Below are 14,511 nucleotides of genomic sequence, written 5' to 3' on the forward strand. Positions count from 1 at the left end.
TTGTGCCCATTGTGGCAGATGGGGTAATCATGACGCCATCAATGTAGGTATCCTAGGGCAATGCCTCAGTACCAAGGGTACCATCAAAGACCCCAAGTAGCTCTTCCAGCCCTTGCACCTCAGAATCAACATCTGATGATTACATAAGGGGATGTACAACCAACCCAACCCATGTATAGGGCTCAAAACCTTCCATTACCACCCCCTCTACTAGGCCCACAACCCCCACCTCCATGTATCATGCCAATGAGCCAAGTTAGGAGAAAGTGCCTAGTGATTGGGAAGGGATTGATTATGATGTGAGTGTTGGTAATTCCTTAGCGACCATAGAGGAAGACGAGAACCCACCAGCTTTTTTAGCCATTATGTGTTGCAAGGGGATCAATACATCTCGGTATATTATACCACACCTGTGAATCCCAAGGTTAGGGATATGAATTCCCTATCTAGGAGACCACTTTTGTAATGTTACCACTATCAAGGACCTCATAAAGGCAATGAGTGCCCTTATCGAATGGAAACCAACCAAGCTATTGCTTATTATGGTTGTGGAGGACCACATTACCAAAGAGACTGTCCATTGAAATTCCCCACAACTACACCTACTGGTACCTGACCCAATGCTCCGTTGTGTAGTGGTTGTGGGTAGAACATCTTTACAAGGACTGTCCTATACGTAGACCCCCTCCACAAGCCACAGGAGAAACAAAAACAGTCCCAATCAAATTGTTGAGTATTGTACGTCTCGGCAAACACAGGTACGTCTAAACTCTAAGAAAAGAACCTTTTTTACAAGGACTGTCCTATGCGCAGACCCCCTCCACAAGCCACAGGAGAAACAAAAACAGTCCCAATCAAATTGTTGAGTATTGTACGTCTCGGCAAACACAGTACATCTAAACTCTAAGAAAAGAACCTCCACACAAGTGGGTAAGGGGTAGGATAAAGTGATCATCCAAAGTGGTTCAAATGAGGAGACAACCACATTGGCAACGAAAACCACTATGATTAGTGAGGAAGTTGACAATCACAAGACCATCACAACTGCACAACCGTCCAAAGGGAAGAGACCAATCACCCCTAGAGGACTAAGTGAATATCCAAACTCCGTGGAGGAGAAGAAAAGGTCGATACAAACCCAAGCTCACGTAAGGGAGTGTCAGCAAAAAATGGAATCAGAGATTTGACTGACTAGAGACACTGACACTAAGTACCCTCAACATCAATCTTATCCAATTTGGAAGAAAGCCATCTGCGTGCCATCATGAATTCAAGAGGAAGTTTCTTCCAGTACCTCGGATGGAAGTCCCCTATTGATGGACAAGATGTTTGAGGAAGACTCTGGTCTTCAAAGATTGAAGGCCTCCATCAGTGGGAGAAACGAAGCCGGATGGCCCACGGGATGTGTCATGGTTAACTGCCTTTTTGTCCACTAAAGTCAAAATGTCGATAGCCACATTATTAAAGGGAAATCCTACACTATGGCAAGACCTCTCAGATTGGATGAATGGAAACTTGAACTCCATGTCACATCTTGGACATGAACCCATGGAACCCTTAGTAGAACCAGTGGCCCCTAGAATTGGTTGAATTGCCACAGGATATGCCCAATGTTCCCTTTAATTGAATGGGTCAATACTTCGAAAGTGATGACTCTAATGCGTTGTTGCCAATGATTTATCAAAATCATCCAAGCGCAACCATCCTCGATGGAGGTGTCGAAGTCAGTGTGATTACCAAGAAATGCTGGGACAAGTGGGTAAACCACATATGCTGGAGACATCCTTGCTACTAAAGCTAGATGGGAATCAGCACAAGCCCTAGAGGAGTCATTGGTGACCTTCAAATCAAAACTTATGGATTATCATATAAGGTTACGTTTGTTGTCATGGACTTTGGGGAACAACTTGACTCCTATGATATCATTCTAGGTCGACCATTCATGAGGACTGCTGGAATGGGTTATGACTGGATTACCAACAACATCTACCTTCGAAAGGATAGCCAGGTCATGAGGATGAATTTGGATACTTGGAAGGCACACCCGTTAGGTAACAACCTCTTTGCTGCAGAGTCAGATACTACAGATAGAACTACTACGATGAATATCTTCCAGGCTTGTAATGATAAGGAGCAAGGAGTTGATCACGATGAGGCATGCTATGCACCATTGCCTGAACTGGAGTACTCTCACAACTGGATGCACTTACTTGCAACAATTGATTTGCCAGCAAAGGGAGGAACTCAGATGATGACAACTAAACAGGGTGAACCCTCGAAGCAGGTTGTACCATTAAGGATAGTCAATCTCCTAAAGCAAAGGAAACCAAAGGATGGAGTGATGCATGTGACATCTGATCTACAATGGTTGAGGTATGTACAAGTTGTACCGGTTAGCCACGAGTACTCTAAAGGATAAATAACATGATGGTGCTTGTGGGATCAATGAGGGCTGAAGAAACCTCACCCCCTGCAAAGAAAGGAGGAGGAGGTATGTACAAGTTGTACCGGTTAGCCACGAGTACTCTAAAGGATGAATAACATGATGGTGTTTGTGGGATCAATGAGGGCTGAAGAAACCTCACCCCCTGCAAAGAAAGAAGAAGAAAAACCACCTGCCAAAACCAAAAAAAGGACCAAGACCCCTAAAAAGAAACCATCAACCTCGAAAATTACCTCGGATGAGGAAGAGGAAGACCTCCATGTTAGCTAACAAGTTTGAATTCTATTTGGATCATCAAGCCTTGTTGTACCTTGTGAATAATCCATGTATTGGAAGGATTACCCGGTGGATGTTGATCCTTTTAGAGTTTGATTTCACGGTCGTTTCGAAAAGGAAAGAACCATGTTTTGGCAGACCATCTATCACAAATTCCCAATGGCAAATCCCCAACCAGGGTGGATGATTAACTACCTAATGGACCACTGTTCTTTATTGACTTGATCCCTGAGTGGGCCCAAGAAGTTGGACATTTTTTGGCCAACAATTTTCCCCAAGACAAACCCTTGAAAAAAGATAGAGTCAAGAAGCTGATCAACGAGGAGGAAGCAAGACAAAGACAAGTATGCAATCAACGATGCCTAGGAATGATGTTGTGCAAGGCTACATTAATCAAAGATGGACTAGAGGATGAACCACAAAATGATCCCGCTCATATACTAAACACATGCAAGATAAATGAGTCCAGCATTGATTCAAACACATCTCGTGAGTAAACTTCTGGCTATTTATTGCAAGATAGCAAGAGTTGGCGCTAGCAACAATTTCATTTCCCAGAAGGTATGTGAAGGTATGCATGATTTGAACATTGTAGCTTGTCAATCTACGGTACGAGCAATCAATGGAGAACTAATGGCAACAACAGGGTATACCACCTTTACCTTGATGATTGTTGATAAATGTGTTAAAGGCCATTTTTATGTGTTGCCTTCAAATATTGATGAAGAACAGGTTGAACTGGGACGAATGTGGTGCTATGCTGTCAATTGCCAAATCAATTGGCATGCCTGGACTACTATGCTTACCATAGAAGGAGTTTCGTATGTTGTTCCACTACAAAAGATTATCTATGACAATGCTCCTGGACACTATTTGGAAGAAGCACACCTTGATGAAGCCATCACACCTACTATGCCGTATGAGAAGCGATCTCGTCAACAACTACGGAGCAGGAAGTGCTGGGTCCGCAAGGATCTACTTCAAGCACATGGCTATTATGAGGGACAAGGTCAAATCAGGATTCCTCATAATACCCTACTTCTTGCCAACAAGTATCAAGGAAGCAAAAACCTCAACAGCCCCAAAGGAATTACACCCCAAAACCCTCATGTCACACATGGTGGGTTTAGACAAATGTATTGGAAACCCAAGGATACTATCATGGATAGCAAAGGATATGGATTCCAAAGGTTAAGGGTAAGTTACCAACTTCATCCTAATGCCAACCCTCTACCTCGAAGACCTTTCCCCCCACATTGAAGCAAGCATGGAAGGCAAAAAAATCAAGTGTGGAGACTACTAGTGTGAAGAATGGCCATAGAGAAGTTACACAAGAACCTTCTCCTACTAACCTAAGCAATATCTGGGTAAGAAAGGATTCCACACTAGCAATGAAGGAAAGGATTATTCCTATAGCTCCACAAATTGAAACCAAGGTAGAAACACAAGAACCTACCTTGGCAAGGTGGATCTGAGAACCACATGTGACAACATTGTCTCATGAGCCAAGTTGGAACCCAGACCAGATGATAAATGACATCACCAAACAACTCCTAGTAGCTATAACATGACAACAAGAGAATATGTAGGTCAAAGATATAGTCCAAAAATATACATGGCTGTACTCAAAGTAGTCTGCCATCATTTGATTGAGGTAACGAGACAATAATGCAAACAATTAGAATGTTGAGAGAGTCTAAGTCAACCTAGCAGAGTCTATTGTCTTGAGTCAGCCATAACCAGGGTCCGAAGTCACAAGACCGCCAGCACTTTATAGCAGCACAACTAATCACGGCACATGCACAAGTACAATTGAGTCATTTCAAATCCTCAATCTAAGGAATAGTCCATTCCTTGTCATGATCATCGGTCAATAGGTAGACATCCATAGTAATTCTTTGACTTACTTGCTGTTGTACCCACTTTGCACAAATGTCCAACACCCAGTTCATGGATGATGCACACATTTCATTGTTTAAAAGTGTCTAGGAATAGTCCCAGGGGTCAGTCAAGAGCACAGCATTCACAATTCACTACATGTTGCTATAAGGGCTAAGGCATCAGTACACCAGGGACATCAATCTATATCATTTCCATTAGAGCCAAATCCACTAAAAAATCATCAAGAAAGCTTGCAGATCACTTTTTGGTCACCAAACTCAGCAAAACAGCCGCCATAATAGGAGACGGAAATCATCATCTAATCGCAAATGGTTCACTCTCTGTTTTGTTTTGTCACTCTCTGTTCTAGTTGTTTTTTCATTGATCGTCACCATGTCGTGGTGCAGCTCATCATGGCTTGCAAGAGGACTAGATAGAGGCTTCGAGATAGGAAAGCTTACAAGCCTAATCAAGGCATAAGGTGAAGATTGTGGGGTGAGGAAAGGCAAGACGGAAATGAAAGACAAGTTTACAAATTTGTGACAAGAGACTCCTTGTAGAGCAAAAAAGACTCCTTCTAAAGCAACAACAGGTAGCAGTTCCAATGCAGGTCAATAAACCCATTGGACTTATTGTGATTGTCCTAAACCATCCTATTTGAAATTGTTTGATTCCATTGGGCTAGCTGGTACTTACTCTGTTTGCCCTAAACCAACCTAATTGAAATTGTTTTGAATTGTTTGATTTCCCATCGGGATAGCTTGGACTTAGTGTGATTGTCTTAAACCAACCTGGTGGTTGGAACAATAACAAACACCAGGTAATGTGATTTTTCTCAACGTTATCATGTGATGCAAATTATTATTTTGTGAAGGTTCAATTATATGGATGGCTTGGACTGAATGTGTTAGCCCAGTGTGTTTCGGGTCAAACACCAATGGTTGGAACATAAATAAGGTAACATTAATGACTTTAAAAAATAGGCACAACTTAGAAAGTGCTAAACTATTTCTACAACTTTCCTTTCTGCTTCTAGCTCCCTTCATTAGGGGTGCATTGGGTTCATTCAATACTCAGTGAGGATTGTGCATGTTTAAGATTTCAAACTTTACACCATGCTGGTTGTAGTTGATTCGATACCACTTATATCTTAGAACCACCACACTATTTGCAAGACCACTTGACCCTTAATCTCTTCCTTGATATCGATTGGAGACCACTTGGAGACCACTCTTCTAGATGATGTCAATTGGAGACGACTCTTTTGGATATCAATTGGAGACCACTCGGAGACCTGCACCCTTAACCTCTTCATGGAGAAGACCACTTGGAGACCTGTATCCTTAACCTCTTCTTGGACACCATTTGGAGACCTGCACCCTTAACCTCTTAACCTCTTCTTACTTTTGCGGCCCTCCTTTCTTCAATGATCACCATGGACTCTGTTGCTCCAAGTAACGGAGGAAGTCTGTACTCTACATTTTGGTATGAAGTGTATTCTTAACCTACCATCAAAGCTTTAGAAAGCTGAGGTGAAGATGGTGTTTTTGCATACTTATCCAAAAAGTTGAGAAGTCATTTTCCATTCATCCTTACTTTCGATTTCAACTTGCTCTCATTGCAGTGGACCATGAATCATGATGCTACTGTTACATTTATTACTTTTGGTCTTTCACGCATCAAATGTAACAGGAGTGTAACAACAACGTCACGATTCATGGTCTCCCGCAATGGGAGCATGATGCAAGTGGAATCAACAATGAATGGTGCTAGAAAATCACCTTCACCCTTATAACCTCGCGGGTGGCATCCACTGTTTACATGTAGCATAGCCACTATGGTGGCATAAATTTATGAATGTGATGATGATTCAAGCAGGCACGATTTCCATACGTGTACTAGATAGTAGAGTGTTGGCCACCGCACATGTGAATTGCTAGAGGATTGATTAATTGAAGAAGGATTGATTGGACGCCACTAGGGTGGCATTGATTTAAGAATGTAATCATGATTTGAAGTGCATGCATGATTTCCACACGTGTGCCAGATAGTAGGAACGAGGGCCAACGTGCCGGTGAATCATGCCACCAAGCTTAAATTTTTGATTGACCAAATGGCATGATCCGGTTAAGTCAATTTAAGAATGTGATGATTCATAGTGCAACCACAATGTCCACATGCTTACATGCAATTAAGTAGACTAAAGGCATTGGTGACTATCACTAAGATTAATCTTTACATGGCTGGAATTTTATTTCACATGCTGGTTTAATTTGGACAAAACTTAAATCTTGAAAATAGCACAAGTCAAGCCACCATGCATGTTTGGTTTAGATAGCATCAACATGATTAATTAATTAAGGTGCCTATATGGAGCCAAGCCCGTCCTGAAAGAGGCAGTGATACCATCCCCGGATCTCATAGTAGACTGGGCAAACACAAAGGAAGTGCTCCTCTATCTCGACCTCTCTCATCATGGCTATAAAAGCCAACACGGTCTAGTCATGCGTGATAGCATTGAGCTAGTATTTCTAGGCATCAGGATGATAGCTATAATCATAACTTAGACCATGTAGAGTAGGATTTATTTTGGCATGCGTGATACCCACTAGGCTGGTATTTCTAGGCATAAGAATGGCATCTATAATCATAACTTAGACACAAGCATAGGAGAGCATTACATGGCTCTAATTTTGGAATTTTGATACTTACTTGAAAGATCAACTGGTTATTTAAGTTTACCCTCCTACTTTGCTTCTACGATATACTGCTCATCTGCTAACTTGTTCTTCTAGCACCTTGTTCATCTATTCAACCCTCTTACATGACTAACAATGCCTCGTACCACCGCCATCCCTCTTGTAGTCAGTTTTACCAACAAGGCAGTCGCGCTCCACAGCACACAAACCTTAATGCCTATAGTTATGCATAGGCTAGTGTTGAACAAGGTTGTCGAGACCCGACATATCTCCACACCGTCGACTTATACGAGCACTCGGATTTGTATCTCATTGTTTTCTATGGATATCCTGTAGACGTCTTGAAGGGTTGAGGGTTTTCCAGGAAGACTTTTTGGGTCTAACCGGGCAATTGTTGTAAATGAAGCCCTTTGTGAATATCCTAATCGACATATTTTTTATCATCACCGAGTCTAAGACTTGTACTCTTTTTGTTTTTCTTAGTATCTTCAACATGAGTTTAAACAACACTAATGGCTCTCTAAAATTCCTAAATTTTGTATCTCTTGGTTGCTATTCCATGACCATCTCTTAGCAATAGCACATGAAAGGTAATTTTCAGTTCTAAATCTTAATGAAGAGATCATGGATTTTCCATGGGAGAGAGCTAGAAGGCAGGCTGTCAAATCTTTTGCATTCTGGAGGGAGGGAGGGAGAGAAAGAAGTAGAGAGGATAGCGAGGAAGACGAAGTCATGAGAAGGTTCATTGGGGATATTTATACACAGGCAGAGGTGGTCATGAGAAGGTGCCAGATGAATTGGGCACATAAGCTTACGTTAATCGCACATTATGCTCCTCACTTGTGTGATTTTTGTCTCACCTTATCTTAATCTGGTATTGCATGCTCTAGCATTTGGCAATCTAGTTAATGTTTTTTGTAAAACCTTCAATGGGTCACCTATTTGCTTCTATTGATCATTAATATTAAGTGCAATCGATTACCAGTCACCGTGGTGGTTGCCCATGAATTATTTTAATATTATTACTATTGGGCTTTTTTTACACATTCAGCCTGACTAGAATCCAGCTCCATTAGTTTGGGCTGAGGCATAGGTGATATGGCCGAGCGATGAGGCTGCCGGAAGGAAAGAAAGAAGCATCAACTTGTGCAATTCCTTTCTGATGAAAAGATTCATGCTATTCTAGAAAGCAACCAGTAGTAGGGGGAAGGGATCATGCACTGGTTGGAAAGGGAAGCCAATAAGTGGGAGGAAGATAATGGTCGTCCATGGCGATGAAGAGAGAGGAACTTGATGCACATGAGGATTAAGATCAAAAGGCGTAATGGCTAAGCGATCCTTTTTCCACTTGAGAACCATAATCAAGCCAATATTTAATGCTGAAGGATGAGCATACATGCAAAGCCATGACATTAATTCGAGAATAGAGGTTAGATACATTTGCTTTGTTCCCTCAAACATTTGGTTGCCAAACTGAATCTACTTGGACACCCAACCAATTGCATGAATTCCACTTGGTACTCGACACCTAGACCTAGGCTTTCCAGTCCTACCTAGGTCATCAGCCTCTAGGTTCCGCATGTGTTGACCAACTGCTAACTTTGACTCTAAAAATCTTTCTCGGTATAACTTGGAATTAAGATTTGACTGCACCATTGGAAAGTTGAACGACTGGCTCTATAAACTAGCATAGTTTGTTGACTAGTTTCGACCAATTGACTTTGACCTTGATTTTAATGTTGACCTTGACTTTGACTAGCCCTTTGACCTTAGATAACTTAGTCAATCCTACTCCGATTTTGATTTTGGTTTCACTGTTGGAAAGATAGTAACTAGTTCTATGACTTGACAAAGTCTAAGGTAGATTTGATCATCAAGTTTGTCATCTTATTTCCAAATCTCCTCTTCTCTTGCATATTTTCACAGGTCCAGACTCAGGACCTTACAAAATACTCTCTTAACTGCCGCACCATTCAAGGGTAGGTCTTTCCAATGGGACAATAATACCCAATAGTCTCTTGCGAGACTCTAATACTAGTACTATCTTTTTGGTGGGACACTAACGCCCTCTCTCTCTTGAGGGACACTAATGCCCTCTCTCTCTTGCGGGACACTAATGCTCGTACTCTTGTTGACTCCAAGTCAAAGGAGTGATCTACCTTTGAATTCTAGATCTAGCTCCCATATACCTAATTGAACAGTATGGAAACACTTGCATGCATATTTTTTAAATAAAAATTTTAGAAAACTTACCATGGTTTGAAGCCACGTGACATTTTAACACCAATCTGGTTGACTGCTAGCCAAATTTGGCCAGCTGACCAGAAGTGTGGGTAAGGAGCTGACCAGAGGCGTGGGTAAGGGGCTGAACAACATCTCAATCTAGGCTAGCATTCCCTTGAGGATGCCTACTTGCAGGCCCTTCTTCATTGCACATTTTTGCCCTGATCTGCTACCATCATCCATGGTATACTGCCCTGCAAATCTTACCCCACAGTGCCATGTTTTAGGGCTGATTGTTGTGAACCCTGTTGCCTATCTTCTAGGCCATCCATGGCCCTGTGTGATGCCATCCAATTTCCTAGCAAGCTGCCCTGATATAGCTGACTCCATGAAGATCCAGATCTGCATCAACTTCAGTCGCATATCCAACTCCTAAAATAGCCCCAAATGACCACCAACTAATCACCAAACTTGGTCCAGGTATCTCTCTCAATCCCCCCTTGAATCTAAGTCCCTGAGCACTCCTCATTCGGGGGCTTAAATGTGGGACAGTGTACCCTAATTTCCAACATTGATACAAAGTTCTACACCCACTACCTCTGATGATGTTAGTGGGGATGTCATAGTAGCTAGTCCCTACTTTGCATGATGGAGTTGATGGTTTATTGTCTTATGGATGACTACTGTGAGGTTATAAACTACACTTTCAATGAAGTTGTGCATCTACTTATTTATCTATTTATTTATTTATTTATTTAGCTCTTATTTTTCTTGTGTTTCTTTTTCTTTTTTCTTTTTTAGAATTTAGAACAACAAAAATCTGAATTTGTAAGATTATATATATTCTAATCGTACAAAGATATATATATAAAGCAAAAGTTTTACTTTAGACAAAAAAGAAAGTGCTCATGAGTAACTAAATTATCAAAAAAACATTTTTTTCTAGATGATGTTTACTCAACTTTTAGTATTTTTTTAAATGAAGGGCATCATTCTAAATTTTTTGAGAGAATTTTAGGGGATCTTATAGGAAACTTGCAAGTTACCCAACTAGTTTGCAACATTGTTTTATATGCTACATTCAATGTGGAAGCAAAGAGTTGCTCACATAGTATGTTCATGAAGTCAACCTTCATTCATAAGATAAAATCAGATCAAAGATGTGTGGAAGATCAAGGTGATACAAAGTCAAACAAGTATTCACATATAGGCTTCAAGACATATTTACATACAAGGGGTATTGCAATGACCTCAAGAAAGACATAAATGGTTTATTCTTTAACTAAGTCATAAGTTTACACACGTTATTAAAATCCAAAAACTAATTAGATCAGGACATAAAGCCCTTAGAATGAACTTTGATGTTCTACAACACTCCTGACCTACACCATCTAACAAAATCATAAAGGGGGAGCACATGAACAAAAGTGTCTCAAAACCATTGACCTATAATTCAGACCTAGTAGTTGGGACACCTCTCTATAGTAGAGGTCCATCTTTGGACCAATTTTGAAATAATTCTTTCAATCTTTTGTTGGTTTTTATTTGGGAGATTCTAAATTGAAATAATAAAAATTTCTTCATAAGTTGTTGCAGCTGGATGAAGACTTTTTGGACTATAGTTTGATTAGCCTTCTCCCTAGGTGCTAGCCTTCATTATGGTTGAGTCCACCTTGCATCTCCGAAACTTTGAGAGAACCTGAGTATGCAAAACTTTGTATGAATGTATCCTTGAGTGTGTGTGCATGTGCGGTGTGTGTGTGAGCATACATTGATGCAAAGTTTAACACCCACTACTGGGTATTGATGACGTTAGTTCGGATGTCATAGTAGTTGGTCCCTACTATGCATAATGAAGTTGATGGTGTTTAAGCTCGTGGATGATTGCCATGAAGTTTTATAAATAGCACTTTTCTATATGATGAGTTTGGGCATTTTCCCGATTCATCTTGGTATATCTTTTTGTCTTATTAGCAGACATGCAAATTCCATTTGTGAAGTTTTTGTCCAAGTTGCATAGTAGTTGGTCACTACTATGCATAATGAAGTTGATGGTGTTAAAGCTCGTGGATGATTGCCATGAAGTTTTATAAATAGCACTTTTCTATATGATGAGCTTGGGCAGTTTCCCGATTCATCTTGGTATATCTTTTTGTCTTATTAGCGGACATGCAAATTCCATTTGTGAAAATTTTGTCCAAGTTGCAGCTAGCTGATATTTTGATAATTCTTTCTATCTTTAGCAATGCATATTCTCTATCAGCCACCCTTAGTTTCGTAATAATTCTTTCTATCTTCTTTTTGTTTTTTATTGGGGAGAGAATGGGAGTATGGTTTGATTAGCCTTCTCCCTAGGTGCTAGTCTTCATTGTGGTTGAGTTTGCCCTACATCTCCGAAGCTCTGACAAACGCAGACCTTTGTATGAATGTATCACTGTGTGCGTATGGTGTGTGTGTGAGATGCAAAGTTCCACACCCACCACTAGGTGCAGATGACGTAAGTGGGAATGTAATAGTAGTTGGTCCCTACTATGCATAATGAAGTTGATGGTGTTTAATCTCGTGGATAGCTACCATGAAGTTTTATAAACAACACTTTCTATATATAATGAGTTTGGGCATTTTCTTGGATTCATCTAGGTATGTCTGTCTATCACAGACATGCAAATTTCTATTTGTGAAATTTTTGTCCAAGTTGTGGCCAATTGATATTGTGAGAATTCTTTCTATCTTTAGCAGTGCATATGCTCTATGAGGTACCCTTAGTTCTAATAATTCTTTCAATCTATTTTTGTTTTTTATTTGGGAAAGTCAAAATGAAATAATAAAAATTTCCTCATAAGTTGTTGCAGGTTGGATGAAGAGTTTTTGGACTATGGTTTGATTACCTTCTCCCTAAGGGATAGCCTTCATTATGGCTGAGTTTGCCTTGCATCTCCAAATCTTTGGAAGAAACTCATTACATAGACCTTTGTATGAATGTATGCTTGAGTTTGTGTGTATGTGTGTGTGCATGGTGTGTATGCGAGAGCATACATCGATGCGAAGTTCTACACCCACTACTAGGTGTTGATAACATTAGTGGGGATGTCACAGTAGTTGGTCCCTACTATGCATAACGAGGTTGATGGTCTATAATATCATGGATGATTGCCATGAAGTTTTATAAATTGTAGTCTCTCATATGATGAGTTTGGGCATTTTCTCATATTCATCTAGGTATATCTTTCTATTGTATAAGTGGAGTTGCAAATTTCCATTTGTGAAATTTCCATCCATGGTGCGGCCAACTAATATTATTATGATAATTCTTTCTATCTTTAGTAGTGCATATGCCCTATTAGCTACCCTTAGTTCTATAATAATTATTCTATCTTTTTTTGTTTTTCATTTGGTAGAGACTAAAATGAAATAATAAAATTTTCTTCATAAGTTGTTGTAGCTTGGATGAAGAGTTTTTGGACTATGGTTTGATGAGCCTTCTTCCTAAGTGGTAGCTTGCATCATGGCTGAGCCTAACTTGCATCTTCCAAGCTCTGACAGAAACTCAATACACAAACCTTTTATGAATGTATGCTCGAGTATGTTTGTGCATGTGGTGAAAGAGTCATTTTCAAGCAAGAGTAACGTACAAGTATAAGTATATATAAGGTTTTGTATATATAGGTATATATAAATAAGTATATTGTATATACATATATAAGTATACATAAGTATCTTGTATATATAAGAGCGCCACATGCGACAATCATTTGTATATAAGAGTACCATATAAGTGTTGGTACAAATAAGTATCTGATATACATAGTAAAGCATTGTGTGTGTCAATCGGTGACTAGATTGGTTGAGCTGAGCCAACTGCGCCCATCTGCTCTCAACGCATGAGTGACGAATCCCCTCATGGAGGGGATCTAGTTATCCCCACTAAGAGGCCTAGACATGATCAGCCAAGCTTGGGTGCCTCCTCCAAGGAGATGAGCACTGAGCTAGTCACAATGCAAGTTGAGAAAGTGAATAATGATGGGTCAAGGCCAAAAAAGACCAATAAGCTAGGTTAAGAGACCCAAAGAAGGTAATGATGGAAAGGAGGCCCCGTAATCATATGCTGAGGTGTTGGCCAGGAAGATGCAAGTTGGCTTCACCCCACTGGTGGGACGTGCATTGTATCTTGGTGGCAGAAGGTGCTAGGTGTGCCAAAGAACTAGAACATAAGAAGTGGTTCGAATCAAGGAAAAGATGAACTCTCTATATTTTATTGAAAAATATAACGAGTTTTGTTTTTCTTCATCTAAGTACTATGTATTTTGCTATATTTTCATACTATATAGTGGAAAAAGCATTCCACATTACCTTGATTTCACCCTTATGTGGAAAATAATCCTTTTTTTTTGGGGGGGGGAGAGAGAGAGAGAGAGAGAGAGAGAGAGAGAGACAGAGAGACAGAGAGATAGAGAGATCAAAGTAATCTATATATTTTGAAATAATATTTTGTTTGTTTGTAAGAGGGTGTAGGTTAATGAGAGAGGGGGATGGAGATAGAATAGAGAGGAAGATAAAGAGAGGGCAGGGAGAGAGAGGGGGGGGGAGAGGGAAAAAGAGCTGGAGAGAGAGAGAGAGAGAGAGAGAGAGAGAGAGAGAGAGAGAGAGAGAGCTATTGTTAATCATATGAAACCGAGACAAGGACTATGGAGATGGAGTTGCTTACCTCTCGAGGTTTGAGCATGTTAGACATTCTTAGGGGAACCACCGGGGCCAAACCCTCTAGCTCTAGAGTGGTGATCTGAAACCCTACTCTTTTTGGGATAGCTATATTGGCTAAGATGTGCATCCAGTTCTACGAGAATTCTGGTAGGTGCATACCAGAAGTCATTAGACTCCTTCTCATCCTCTTCCTTGTCATAGGGTTGAAATAGCTTTACGGAGGTGGTTCGGGCGGTGGTGTCAAATTTTGCGGCAAAGAGGTGTCCTGATAGCCTTGTAGGTGTGAAA

The sequence above is a fragment of the Dipteris shenzhenensis genome, chromosome 33, assembly GCF_047967505.1.
Source record: "Dipteris shenzhenensis isolate YYH24624 ecotype China chromosome 33, Dip_SZ_1.0, whole genome shotgun sequence".
NCBI classification, from domain to species: domain Eukaryota; kingdom Viridiplantae; phylum Streptophyta; class Polypodiopsida; order Gleicheniales; family Dipteridaceae; genus Dipteris; species Dipteris shenzhenensis.